Raw genomic sequence first — 14,420 nt, forward strand, 5'->3', positions numbered from 1 at the left:
TCTCTCTCTCTCTCTCTCTCTCTCTCTCTCTCTCTCTCTCTCTCCCCCTGCCCTTCTCTCCACTCTCTGTGCACTAGTCCACATTTTTAACGAGCTTCCTCCTGGTCACTGTATGCGGTCTTGTTTGCTCCTCGTTGCTGGATTTGTCCTCATTAAAGTGGCTGCGGAACTGTGCGGTCGCTCACTCCAAGTGCGTGTTAGGTTTTCCTCCCTTTTTTTTTTGGAAGACTTGTGTGACTGTGCCACTCGGGTCCTAATGCAACATCCACACAATGGCAGTTTATCAGCATGTTGTAGCAGCTCTGCCGTTCAGTTACGTGCAGGACTTCACATGTGCAGGGAAAAACACAGTAATGAAAGCACATATAATGAAAGGACATGTCGCAGCCTCTTTTTGTCTCATATTTGTCTCATTAACCTAACCATAACACATGCTCGCTCGCTCTCTCTCTCTCTCTCTCTCTCTCGCTCTCTCTCTCTCTCTCTCTCTCTCTCTCTCTCTCTCTGTGTCTACTTGTCTGTCTCTCTTGCTCCTCCCTCGAAAGTCACCTGCCCTGTACACTGAAACATGGTGATCTTCACTGCCAAAGTGGCACAGAGCTGTGGTGTGCTGTGATCAAGCGTGCTGTGGCTCAGGCAGATGTATGCATGCGTGGACAGCCCCCTCCTTCTTCTACAGTTCAGCTTTCAGAGTGATTTTTCTGGTGGTTGTTGTTGTTGTTTGTTTTAGGGGTTGTTTTTTTTAGGGCTACTGAAGTGAGACATGTGTCCTTGTTTGTATTTGTCTGTCTCTCTCTTGCTCTCTCTCATCATGAAAAGATCGCTCCCCTCCCCTGTGCTGAGGCGCCGTTTGCAATTACCCCTCAGTTCTGCTCCGTGCATTTGAACGCCTCTGAAAGACCCACTTTTCTTCTCTTTTCAAGCTATATTTCATTGTTGATGCCAGTGGGCTGTGTCTATTTATTTGAAGGGTAATTGGAGAGAGAAACAAGGAGCTGGTGAAGTACATCCACTTATCTCACTCCTCTTTTTGAGGCCGCCTGAGCAACGCGATGGGCAGGACAAAATGGCCATAATGTCTGTTTTATACCCAGGTACACAAACACAATCACGCGCTGGTTGCACATTGTCCCGCGATGCTGTTTGAAATCGGTCCCGAGCGCCGGGTCTGTGCCAGGGAAGACCCCCCACCCCCACCCCGACTACGCCAGCCTCTTTTCATTTTTTCCCCTTTTTCTTTCTGTCTTTATTAAAAAAAAAAAAAAAAAACTCCCCTCCCCCCCTTTTGCAAGCGGCATAATCTAATGATTTCTCTTACACCTCTCTTATTTAACACTGTCGCGCAAAGCAAGGAAGCAGCCATTTATAATTTACATGTCATTTGCTGCCTCATATTGTGTGAAATTTAATTACGGGGCCGGCGCGATGACGGCCCGCGCGCCCGCTCCTCTGCTCAATGCGGACACTCCTCCTGCCGCTGCCCCTTTCATCTCTTCACCTTCTGCTGTAGCCGTCAGGACCCGCCCTCATCCCTCTTTCACGCCTTTGTGAGGAAAATGAGGGAAGTTGACCCCTCATTTTCATTTAGAAATCCAAAGGGACGTTATATAAAAGATTCCCTTTAGAAGCGATTTCATTCAGCGCTTTTATCGCAATAGAATAAACTGATATATTTTTTTTTTTTTGGTGGGTGGCAGTAAGTGAATATTTTTTTGTTAACCACCACGTGAGGGTTTATTAAAAGTCCAACTTCTTTTTTTTTTTTTTTCCTTCTTGGCGTCATGCATTAGCATAAGCGCTAATGGTCACAGGTGGTTCGGCTGCCTGTCCATGCACAATGTTTTTTGGAGCCTGTGATCGCTAAACATCAATTGCGTTGCAATCTTCCAACACAAAACAACTTTGTGTGTGTGTGTGTATATGTGGATGAAGGAGGGGGGAATTCTAAAAGAGGAGGGTTTCTTTTCAGCACTGGCCTGTGGAATCTCTAATGGTGTATTATTCAACATTTTAGTCAGTTTCTGAAAGTTTCCTTTAAATCAAAGGTGCCGGCGCTGTGTAATTGCAGGGCTGCTCTGTCTCCTGCAGAGCGATTCCTACGACTGTAATCCCCCTGACAACAGCAGGCTGAGCTTCGAGCTGGCAGCCGGCCTGGTTCTCAACCCAGCGCTGGAGTCAGAGTTAAGAGGATGAAGAGGATAATTATTAGATTCAGAAACAGTTTCACAGCAAAAAAATAAACTACTGTTATTCACAGCTACAAGATGTGCTTATGAGTCGTGTTTAAGGCCTCCTCTGATCAATGACTTTCTTCCTTTCTCTTTTCTTCTTCCTTGTGGTACTGAAAGATTCTCTCTGTCCCTGACTTGACGTCCAGATGCAGTTGGTTCTTGTGAAGTGAAGGTTTGCCTGATAATTCGTGCTTGCTTACATTCATGTCATATTTCCACAGAGTTGGTATAAAACATCTCATCTCACATATATCAGGCATCTCAGAGCCAGAATGCTGATCTAGGACCAGGTCCTTGCAGTTCTGTTCGTTAGCATGTAAAGGGCAAAAACTGATCACTTGTCAGCTTTATTCCTCTGGAAACTCTTGTTCTGAGGGGCTAGTAGGGGTGCTACTGCACACACTCACTCACCGCTACTGCTGGCCACTTGTCCTTATGCCTTTCCTATGTACGACACACACACCCTCACTCACTCAAACACACCCTCACTCACTCACTCTCTCATACACACTCACTCACAAAAACACACACCCTCACTCTCTCACTCACTCACACACACACACACACACACACACACACACACACACACACACTCACTCACTCACTCACTCACTCACTCACTCACTCTCACTCACACACACTCACTCACTCTCTCACTCACACAACCTCACTCACACACACACACACACTCACTCACTCACTCTCTCACTCACACACACTCACTCACTCTCTCACTTACACACACTAACTCACTCTCTCACTCACACACTCATAAAAACACTCAATCACTCACTCACTCTCTCACACACACTCACTCACAAAAACACACTCACTCACTCTCACTCACACACACTCACTCACAAAAACACTCACTCACTCTCTCTCTCTCACACACACACACACACACACACACACACTGACTCACTCAAAAACACACTCACTCACTCTCTCTCACACACACACACACACACACACTGACTCACTCACAAAAACACACTCACTCACTCTCTCTCTCACACACACACACACAGACTCACTCACAAAAACACACTCACTTACTCTCTCTCTCTCACACACACACACAGACTCACTCACAAAAAAACACTCACTCACTCTCTCTCTCACACACACACACACACACTGACACTCACAAAAACACACTCACTCACTCTCTCTCACACACACACACACACACACACACACACACACACACACACACACACACACTGACTCACTCACAAAAACACTCACATTCTCTCTCTCTCACACACACACACACACACACACACACACACATACACACACACACACACAAGCACCTCACCAGCTGCTGCAGGCCACAGTCAAGAGGTACTTAGCATAACACTTGATCCTTTCGGAGAGAACGTAAAATTAACTGCCACTAGCATACATGTCTTCAAAGCAGATGGTTGTTCAGTAGAAGCAACAGAAAACTACATGTTCCACAGTTTGAGCCAAAAGTTTAAGGCTGCATTTTAAGCTATATTCATGGGTGATTAGAGTTATAGCAATATATGAGGATGTAAAGGAAAAAAGGCTTAATAAATAAAACCAAGAAATGAACAAAAAGGAAAAGAGCAACCATTCAGACTGGACATAAAGGATTTTTTACTCATTAGCATCAATTTCCAAATCTTTGAACGTAGATGGTTTCCCTCCTTCCCAGGTGTGACTGGTTCTGGCTTAATGTGATTTTTACATTGATTATGGGAAACCATGTTGGTTGCAGAAACAATAGCAACATTTTGGCTAGTCATAAATAACTAGCAACAATTAAGAAATGTTTATTAATAAATGAAGTCTCTATTATCTCTCTATGTAGCTCGTATTTGAAGTGTTTCTTCCAGACCATGGTGCCACACAGTACACACTACATGTACACATGAGCGTGGGGGAAAAACGCTACCTTGTAATTGCTTTGCTTTCTACCTTTATCTAAACAGCTTCTAAGGAAATGTGGTTTCCTGCTGTCCTTCCTTCTGTTCACTTCTTTCTGCCGTTCCCAAGCATGGCCCAAGCGTACACACCACGAGCCTCTTGTGGAGTGCTGTAAAGTGTTGTAAAGACTTGTAAAGTCTTGTAAAATGTCTTTTTTTTTCTTTTTTTTGCATGGGCCGTTGTAGCAAGTCCAAAGCTGGCTAATACTGCAGCATTACATGTAGTTCCTTACATCTCATGCAGCGTTCATCCCCGTGTGTTTAGCAAATAACATCTCCATCCGTGCGTGCTGCTAACTAAAAGAAACTTGGAGATATTCTTTGGTAGAGTGGTAAAGGTGACCTGTTTACCTATTTAGATACTGAAGCCAAGAGGTTTCAGTGTAAACAGCCATGTGATTCAGTTTTAAACAGGACTGAGCTTCAACTTGCTGGAATGCCCATGACCATTAAAAACCATGTACAACAGCATTCCTTATAAGCCTCAAAAACTCCCTCATATCACTGTGCTGAAGGGTTCTGAGTTAGACCTCTTCCAGTTCAGCTCAAGTTAAATTTCAAGAAAGTTGAGTTTACTGCATTACTGCAGGACTTTGAAACCATCGCAATCAGTTCATAGGTGCTAGAAATGTGTTTTTGCATAGGTGCATCTTGTGCTGGAGTCTGATAATACTGTACATGGGGCTGTGGTAGCTCACTGGTTAATGTTCTTGACTTGTAATCAGAACTTGCCAGGTCAAGCCCCACCCCTGTTGGTCCCCTGAGCAAGACCCTTAACCTTTGAATGCTTGATTTGTATTCAGTCATAATTGTAAGTTGGTTTAGATAAAAGCATCAGATTAATGTCATGTGAATGTACAGAAGACATGTACACTACTCCAAAAAGATTGTGTAATTAAAATCTTGTCTCTAAAACATTGTGTAACAGATACTGTAGCTCTAAAGACACAGCATAGTAATTCTTGTCCCTTTGGGAGAGTAATGACTATAATCAGGATTTTATTTTAATTCGAATCCCATACCATTCTTAAAGAAACTCTTTTGTGACATTTGACAGATAGCCAGGGCCACTGAGTTATCTATGTGCGTAACAGCAGCGATTACTGTTAAATTACTCAGGCTCATACCCGTTACTGTCAGCCACGCCTGGCTTTTATGTCGGAATTGGTGTCTTCTCTGGTGGTTGGTATTATTTTGTTCACGGGAATGTTTTCATCTTGGATTATTTTTCTCGTCTGACCAGTCTTTTCAGCTACCTTTCAAAATGTAAAATACTAAAGAAATACTACAGTGTATTATATTTACATTTTTGGTATACATCCACAACACATTACCATAACAGTATATTTGAATATGGTTTACTTTTGAATAATTACTCATTTGTATTTGACAGGTCTGAAAGTTACATTCCTTTCTGTGTGTGTTTTTTGGGGGTGGAGGGGGTTGGTAGTTGTTGTTTGTTTTGGCCTTTGCTGAAAATATTAAATGTGTAAAACCTCTATTTCCACATATTACCATATACTGTCCTGAGGACAAACTCTCGAAATGGAACCTTTTTTTTGTCTTTATTGCACCGTGTTGCATCTCCCAGTCATCCTGCTGTCTGTCACTTCCAGTGCAACGTGGGATATTTCCTCTCTGGTCCTTTGCAGGGATTGCTAATGCAGTGAAGTAGCGGCATTAATGATCTCTTCCACACTTTAAAAGACACTCCTGGTGCAGCACGCAGGCACGCCATCATCTACCTGTCCACCCAATCACCTGTCATGAGTGTTCTGGTTATGGAACTGCACTGGAATTATCACCAGGAAGTAGCTTTTTTTCATCATCTTTCTTTGGCACTCTGTTTCTGTTGCTTTAATGGATGAGGTCCTACTATATTATAATATGACCACACGTTATTATTTACTGCGGTCCTTGTAAGCCTAGGTTCAACTCACGTGTTTTATGGTATGTGATTTCTGAGAAACTGCGTTGTAACAGCGTCCGAACAAACGTTAGGAACATACCAAGGTGTGGACAGAGCAATCTAATGGCTTTGCAGCCCTGCAGTGCTACACAGGACTGTACGTGAAGACAACTGGCAAAGCAACCCCAGCTCAAGCTGCTACTAAACCCTATAACCCTTTGCGCCCTGCTGCCAGGGAGCTGGAAGCCCAGGGGTTGCCAGGATCCCGGCCTTGGTGCGAGCAGCAGTCACTCTTACGTTCTGCTCTGCTCGCCAGGCCCTCCTCTCAGACGAGGAGAAATAAAACAGCTGTCTAACGTGTCGCCATACTGTCTTGGACATGGATAATAGCGCTGAAGTTGAAGGAAGGGGCCACACACGCACAGCAACTGCTGTCCTCGCCTCTGTTTGAGAAAGAAGTATGAGGTCATGTGCTACTGTTTGTTGGAGTGCATCGGTGTGGGGCTGATTTGGTGGACAGATAGATGATGGCGTACCTGTCTGCTGCACCAGGAGTGTCTCTGTTAAAGCGTGGAAGAGGTGGTTGTCCCTGCTTCTATAGCTGCGACTGGTTTTGAAGGAGCTAACGTAACATCAAGCATCATTAAAGCTTTAAAGTCACATCCTGACCTCATGAAATATTCAGGAGAGGTGTAACCAGCGAGAGTGACTTCACTGTAGTTCATGCCAGACAAGTTGGGAGAAAACTATGAGCACTAAAGCCTCCCTTTATCCTGGCTGCATTTTTCTGACCATGCTGCAGATGAAGTGGGAGAGAAGGTTTGCGATTCTGTTTACACATGCAATTTGTCTCAGCTTCCCACACGTGTTACATACAGTAGCATTTGAGCCAGACCGAATGCTAGTGTAATGTTTTCTTTGCTTTAAAAGGATGTGCCACAGGCATCTGTCTAGAAATGCTAAGCAAACAAGCATGGTTTACCTCTTGAAGCTCATCCCCTCTTGCTCTGCTCCTGTGTCATGCTTAGGTCATCAGACCTCAGCAGTGACCTCATAAACATTAGATTAGCATTGTGTTTTACGCTCAATTAACCCCAGACCCACGTCTGCAGGGTAGATACAAACACACACGCACATACACGCACGCACGCACAGAGAGTGCCATCAATCAGAAGGTTTATAGCTGAGTGTGTCTGTTACCAGTGTGTGCTAGCAGCCCTGTTATCGAAAGCTGTGTTCCTGTTGCTTTTACAGCCTTCTCATTGCATGTTTAACATACATTAGCATTTATGTGCAATTCCGCATCAGTGTTCATAGGACGGCTGCCAGAGAGAACTGGGTGAAATAATGAATATTCATTTTTCATAAGAGGATGGTTGTTCATGTGCTCTGTCGAGCATCGGCCCTTTTATGCACCTGTTGTGGTTTTCCATTCTAGAAGGAAGCATAATCTGAGTGCACAATTTTAACTATTTTACTTTTTAATAGCTTTACAAGGGACTTTATGTTTTACACTTCACAGAGGTTTCGCTTGTTGGGGCAGCTTGAAAGCAATGTAATGTATGCACATGTACATATGTGGTCTGTGTATGTGTGTGTTTGAGTGTGTGAGAGATACAGGGAGTATAATCTCCCTTCAGATATGATGTCATAGTGTGTGCTATTTTAGCATTTGCTGGGATATTTAATGTGAAGGCAGCACTTCAACATGAGTGTGTGTGTGTGTGTGTGTGTGTGTGTGTGTGTGTGTGTGTGTGTGTGTGTGTGAGCGCGTGCGCGCGTGTGTATGTAGTCTGCTTCTGTACATGGGTCAGACCTCCATTCGAGTATTTAATACATACACTGTCCTTTCTGTATCTAAGCCACACACCAGCACATCAGGAGCCCGGCGAGGAGCATCAAACACATGCACACACAGGGGCAGCACATACTCACAAAGCACATGCAACATTTGTGCATGTGAACTTCCTTCTAATTTTGTCGATTGTGTTGAAGCGAAAAAATGTGGTTTCAGGTTTCCTAAACAGCTTCTGCAGAGGAAATGAAACCCAAAAAAACACCCAGTTTGCTCTTGCTCGAAGGAAAGAATTGTTTATGTAATTCAGTTGTTTATAGCACATTGCGATGCCATGTTTGCCTTTGTGTATCAGTACTTTTCTGATCAGTACTTTTCCTGATCACTACACATTCATCCTACATATAATCCAGAATTTTATCTAGGTAAACTAAATGTTGTAACTAAATCACACAGCCTTTACAAGTCTTCATGTTGGGATGTTTCTAGGGTCCTGTTCCTGTTTTCTTTACTCTCACTCTGACTCGAACTACTCCCGTGCAGTTTTGAGAGTTGTTTCGGTCAAATATAGTTCATGCACGGGCAGTTTTGCTGTGTGGACAACCCTTCACATACTTAATTGTTTATTCATAATGAATAGTCTAGTACTATACTGTAGCAGAACTGGGCCAGTTTGCTCATGATAGGGACGGAGTGTACTGTGAACGTCTGCTGACTGTAAGCCTAGAGTGCCTCTCCTAAACAGCTGCTGTGGTCCGGACTTAGGTGAAGGGCGTAAATCTGTTGAAAAGTCCCGGAACAGTCCCAGAACAATGCACTGGAACCCTAGATGACCGAGGACTTTCAGAGAAGGCGTGATTTGAGTTCTTTAAGAGTGGGGTTGAATTTCAGTCCTGGATAATTGACAGAGGTGGCTGGTTTAGGCACTGGGGTAGGATTGCTGAGAAACTAGTTTTCTTGTCCTTCAAAGGAAATTTTAGGTGCTGTGCAGATGTCCTGAAGAATTCAAAGAAATGTAGCTAGCACCATTCGAAACACAACATCAGCACAGAAAGACAGACCTGAAGCCAGATTCAGACCCGGTATGAAGTCTGTTGTCATGCCCTCCGATACATGTTCTGACTTGCCCTTCCTCCAGTTTCGCTGTCCAAACCCATGTGAAATGAAAAAGAAAGCTTTGTGATTTTATACAAATCACAGTTTGTCAGTGAATGAATGGACCTTGTCATTTTCCCTGTCTTTTTTAAACCTATATTTCTGTACAGCACCGTGCAGGGACATTTCTATGTTTTCCTGCTCCTCTGGCAGTTGCCTGACTTGCTTTATTGAAAATGTGTGTGAAAAGAGCTCCCAGGAAAAAGTGTCAACTTGAATTAACACCTAATGCTTCTGTCATTAGCAGCCTTCGACAGACTTCTGGAATTTCTTTGATGCTTCTCTTATAGCAAAGGCTAATTCACTAATCTCTGTTTGGGGAAATTCTGGTATTCGGGTCACAAATGATTCCCCCACACTTGGGATATAAACATGGCTGAACTAAGGAGAGCCATGCCACCACTCTACCTCTGCACCCTGCTACTTACCCCTGATGCTGGACCTTGCTACTCACCCCTGCCTCTGCACCCTACAACTCACCCCTGTCTCTGTGTCCTGCAAATCACCCCAGCTTCTGTGCTGCTACACAGCCCTGCCTCCACACCCAGCAACCCTGCTGCTGGGCTTGAAGCGGGGGATTTGATTATGGCATTACCAAAAAACACGTGGTCATGGAGGGCATGTGGGCTCTGAGCCCAGCAGCAGGCTGATCTTTTGAGCTGAGATGCACTTAAGACATTTGATTGAACTTGTGAGGCATAAATTATAGTTTAAAGTTTTATGGTCATCTGACTTTTTTGCACTGCTTTTTATAAATCATTTTTGAAATGGGTCTGGAGTTCTGAAGTCTACAGTGGATTTCTTCCCCCTTGTCTTTATTTTGGGAGTTTGGTGTCTTTTGTGTGTGTGCTTGTGAGTCTCCGGCAGTCACAGGTGGTGGTATGGATGGTGAAGGGTGTTTGGCATGGCTGGCATGGTGCCCAATTGGTGATGGGCACTGGCTCACTGGGCTATTCCTGCGTCCACACAGGGGCCGCTCTCTGTCTGTCTCTCCGGCAGGGGAGTTCAGGCCGGCTCCAGAATGAGATGGAAGTGAGGTGTTTGGCTCTCCATCTGCTATGGGTGGATGCCTGTGTGTTTTTGTCTCTGATTCTGTGTGTGTGTGTGTGTGTGTGTGTGTGAGAGAGAGAGAGAGAGAGAGAGAGAGAGAGAGAGAGAGAGAGAGAGAGAGGGAGAGAGAGAGAGAGAGAGAGAGTCTGCTTTGTTTGTGTTTGTTTTGTGCATTTGAGTCTGTATATGTGCATGTATGAAAGCTTCCTTTTTGTGAGTGTTTGTTTCTCGTTCTGGTTAGTGTGTCTTTGTGCAGGTCTTTGTACTGCACCCTTCTCCATCTCCCAGTGCAGTGGTGCAATAGCTGAACATTCCCTTGCCTGCTGGTAGCCCAGGGCCCAGCCTCACACACTCTGCTGTAATCACCTGGAGGATTTGTGAATACAAAAGTAATGTGATTAAACACATTCCCTGCCCCCACCCCCAAAAGTTTACCCAAATCCTCTTGCCTTTTTTTTTCTTCTTCATAATAACATGATCATGGATGGGATGCATTGTCCAAGGTCACTGGCTTGATAAACCGGCAGGTATAGCTGGTATCTTGTCTGGTTTGGAAACCTCACTACCTGCCTTCTAAATGAGGGTTTTCTAACTTCAGTTCTAGAGGGCCACAGCAATGAACAGTTATGTTGTCCCAGATTCTAAACACCAAATTCAACTTAAATTAATATAATGTTGATCCAAATTCATTTAGGCCTGCAGGACATGAGTTTAAATACCTTTCTATAGATATATAGTGCATAATGATTCCATCTTTAAACTGCTCTGTAGCTTTAGTTCCTGCTTCCCTTTCTTTGCTTGAGCAGTTCTACTGCTTTTTAAACACTACAGTGACTACAGTAAATATTATAATATTACCAAGTCACAGAGCCTCCTAAATTAGTGTACAGAAAATATTTTAATATTTCCCTCCTCTAAATGCTCCCTGTAAACCGGCAGATGATCTCTCGTGAACATCAGATGTTCGTAGGTCAGGAGTTCAAGCATTCACTGACAGCAGATCAGAGGAACGCCAGAGCCTCTTAGGTAAAGCACAAGGCCAGTGAAGTGTGCTCTAAGCCCTTGTCTGCGCACCCCTTACTAGGGTTTAGTCCTGCTGGGTCATTAGAACAGAGATGACTGATAGCACGTGGGTTCGAGAGTCCTTCTCCTGGAGCAGGCAGAGAATCTGCCAGAGGGAGTGAACGTGTGATGAAGAGGCCCTTACTGCAAATTTTAGCCCTCAGTGGAAGCACTGCAGGACTCGGGACATGTTCTCGTACACACACACACACTCACACACGCTCACACACACACGTGCGTGCAAACACATCCTCCCTAAAGCATTATACACACGTCCTTTAAAGCATTACACACACCTCGTCTAAAGCATTGTTCCTGAAGTACCACAAGTGGGAGGCTTGAGCCCCTCTCAAACAGAACCCCTCTTAACCCCTTTTAACATGTTACACATTGCCGTGTGTGAATTTGCCTGGTCAAATCCGTGGGCCACTCACTGCGACGCTCTTTGCTGTTGCTGCTGGCTAAGATACCACTGTGGTGGCTCACCAGCACTGCAAACCTCAGGAGAATAAACTGCATAAATAAAGTTTAAGAGCAGTCTTCCTGCTTCTCCTGCTTTCATCTCCACCTGCTGACTCACTCTTTCGCTCTCTCTCTCTCTCTCTCTCTTTCTGTCTGTGTGTCTCTGTCTCTCCCTCACACTCTCTCTCAGTCTCCCTCCCTTACATTCTCATATGCTCTCTTTCACTTCTAGCCCCACCCCATTCCTCCATCTCATTGGCTGTCAGGTAAACTGATTTCTCTATCCCTGAAATTAATAATGAAACAAAAGAAGCACCAAAACCTGGTTTGAAACGTGCGTGACGCTGTTCGGCATCGTCTCCGTTGCGTAGCTGAAGGTACGTTCGGTTTGCTGTTTCTTCCTCATTTCCTTTGTGTGTGTCATTTCAACCACAGCTGCGTTAATTCTGTTGTCCGGGTCTGCCACCCCTCTAAGAGAGGCGTGGAGTGTGGAATTATAGCAGGCTGCATCTGGAACAAACATCACTGCCCAACTTAATTGTGTCCTGTCATATTTAAATGCTCCTCTACTCAAAGAAAGGACAGTTGCTATCTCTGTATCTCTCTCTCTCTCTCTCTCTCTCTAAACCTCTTTTGCTTTACATTCCTACCTGTGTCTCTCTTTCTCTCTCACTCTCTCTTCTCCGCTTATCCCCCTTCCCTGTGCGGTGCAGACCATGCTTTGGCCCCTAGACCTGTCAGCTACAGTGAGATGTTTGAACAAACCGACTGTGGCAGCATCCAGTGAAAGGCTTAAACTGAGGCCTGGAAGCACCCGCCCTGCTCTGCTGCTGCTTAACCCCTTCACTGCTGCCCAGATGACAACAGGCCTCTCAGCGGTCTGGGTGCTAAAAGCATGCCAGCACCCTTTTCTCTCGGAAAATCGTCAGCACTGTTCTCTGTCGTCTACATAAGAGCCATTCGTTCATTGTGAGAGAACTTATCCTGAGTGGAGAGCTATGCAATATTAGAGAAGATAAAAACAGGGTTGTTTATATCTTTGAAGTCTAGGTTTACTGTTTGTAAACCAACATTGCTGTCATCGAATGAATAACTAGTTGTTAAACCCTGTCTTGAAATGTTACTAAATCTTATATCAGAGTCATGTACTTGTATGTGTTTACTGTAAGATTTCCACCTTGCTTCACATTTGATTAACTTCTCATTCGCATTTACAACAGCACGCACACCTTGATCAGGTCAAACCCTAGCACCCATCTATACAGAAGAGACACAAATGCATTTTCCCATATCAGCGTGTTTTCAATCGCGACTGCTACGAGGTGAACACATCTCGTCAGTCCACTCACCCCGCCTCTGACAAGCAGAGCTCTACCTGACCAGCTTTGCTGTGTGCTGTGATATATCTTGTGGTATGTTCCAGATGATGTGGTATGTTCTAGAAGATGCTGTGGTATGTTCCAGAGGATGCTGTGGTATGTTCTAGAAGGTAACTGCTGTTCTCCCGGTTTTTCTTACCCTTAAGTCGGTTGGACAAGATGATACCTGTACATTAATCTATGGCCTACCAGCTTATGGTTGCTTCTAACGCGACATATGAAGTGGGGCGGATACTCTGCATAATGACACTGTTGCCTTTGACTCTGAACTTGCATTGACTGGTTGTGTGCAGTCACTGATGTTGCAGTTATAGAGTATGACATAGATACTGGATATACCAGTCTGGAGTATTGTCATACTGTGTTTTTCACATATCTTACCATTACATTATGCCTAATATATGGGTTAAGAGAGCATGCCCGGGATAAGGGTTTTACACTGATGTTTTAGTCTGGTTTATGGGGCCATACACTTCATAAGTAACACAACACGTGATAATTTAACTTGACTATGTGCTAGAAATTGCAGCATACCAGATATAGGCTTCCTGCCAAACTCAGTGGCCAGAAGCTAAAAACTATAGAAGTAGAAACAGGTTATAGAATGAATTAATGGTAGCCTGTAGGACTTAAGCAAATCAGGACATAGAAATTAATATAGTAATTCAGGTGAAGCAGCATCATGAGCCGTTCATGTTTTTACTGTTAACATACTTGCGCAAGCTAGTATGTTACTGCATTACTGCAGTGCTAACAACACACTTACCAACTGAAGTGGTTCTTAGTTGGGACTTTGGTTTTAAAGGTTAAAATACAATATGGGTCAGCGGGATTAAAATCAAACAAACGTGTAAAGGTAATATCTTAAGTCATGCTTGCTTTTATGCATGTATTCTTCCATAATGTACCATAAATGCACTTTAAGTTTGAATAATGCTAAGTTTCTTGCTGAGTTGCTAGTTAAAATAGAAACATGATAAATATATCTGTTGAAGGACAATTTAGTACTTGGTTAATAAAGACAGCAAGAATTTCTATTGCCAAGATGCTTGCATTGTCAAGCAAATGTTTAACCTCACCTTCTTGATTGCGTAAACGGTCGTCTAATCCCATTTCTGCCGTTTCACTCACTACCCACCCATCTCTCCTACATACAATCATTTATTTTTCAAGGTGTAGCTCTCAGAGTGTACCACGGTTATATTTCTGTTTGTTGTGTTTGCATTCATTTCTGCATTGTAGAATGGTGCAAGTCAAACCCCCAACGAGTGTTATGCACAGCAGCAGGAAAACTCAAAAGGTAATGACTAAACAAATGCAATGTCCCATACTGCTACTGGCAATCTTCATTTGGTTTTTTAAATCAGACTAAATTATAAATGTCATTTCATGAAATACTAATAGAGCTTTTTATAGAAC

The sequence above is a fragment of the Electrophorus electricus genome, chromosome 12 (assembly GCF_013358815.1).
Source record: "Electrophorus electricus isolate fEleEle1 chromosome 12, fEleEle1.pri, whole genome shotgun sequence".
Taxonomy (NCBI): domain Eukaryota; kingdom Metazoa; phylum Chordata; class Actinopteri; order Gymnotiformes; family Gymnotidae; genus Electrophorus; species Electrophorus electricus.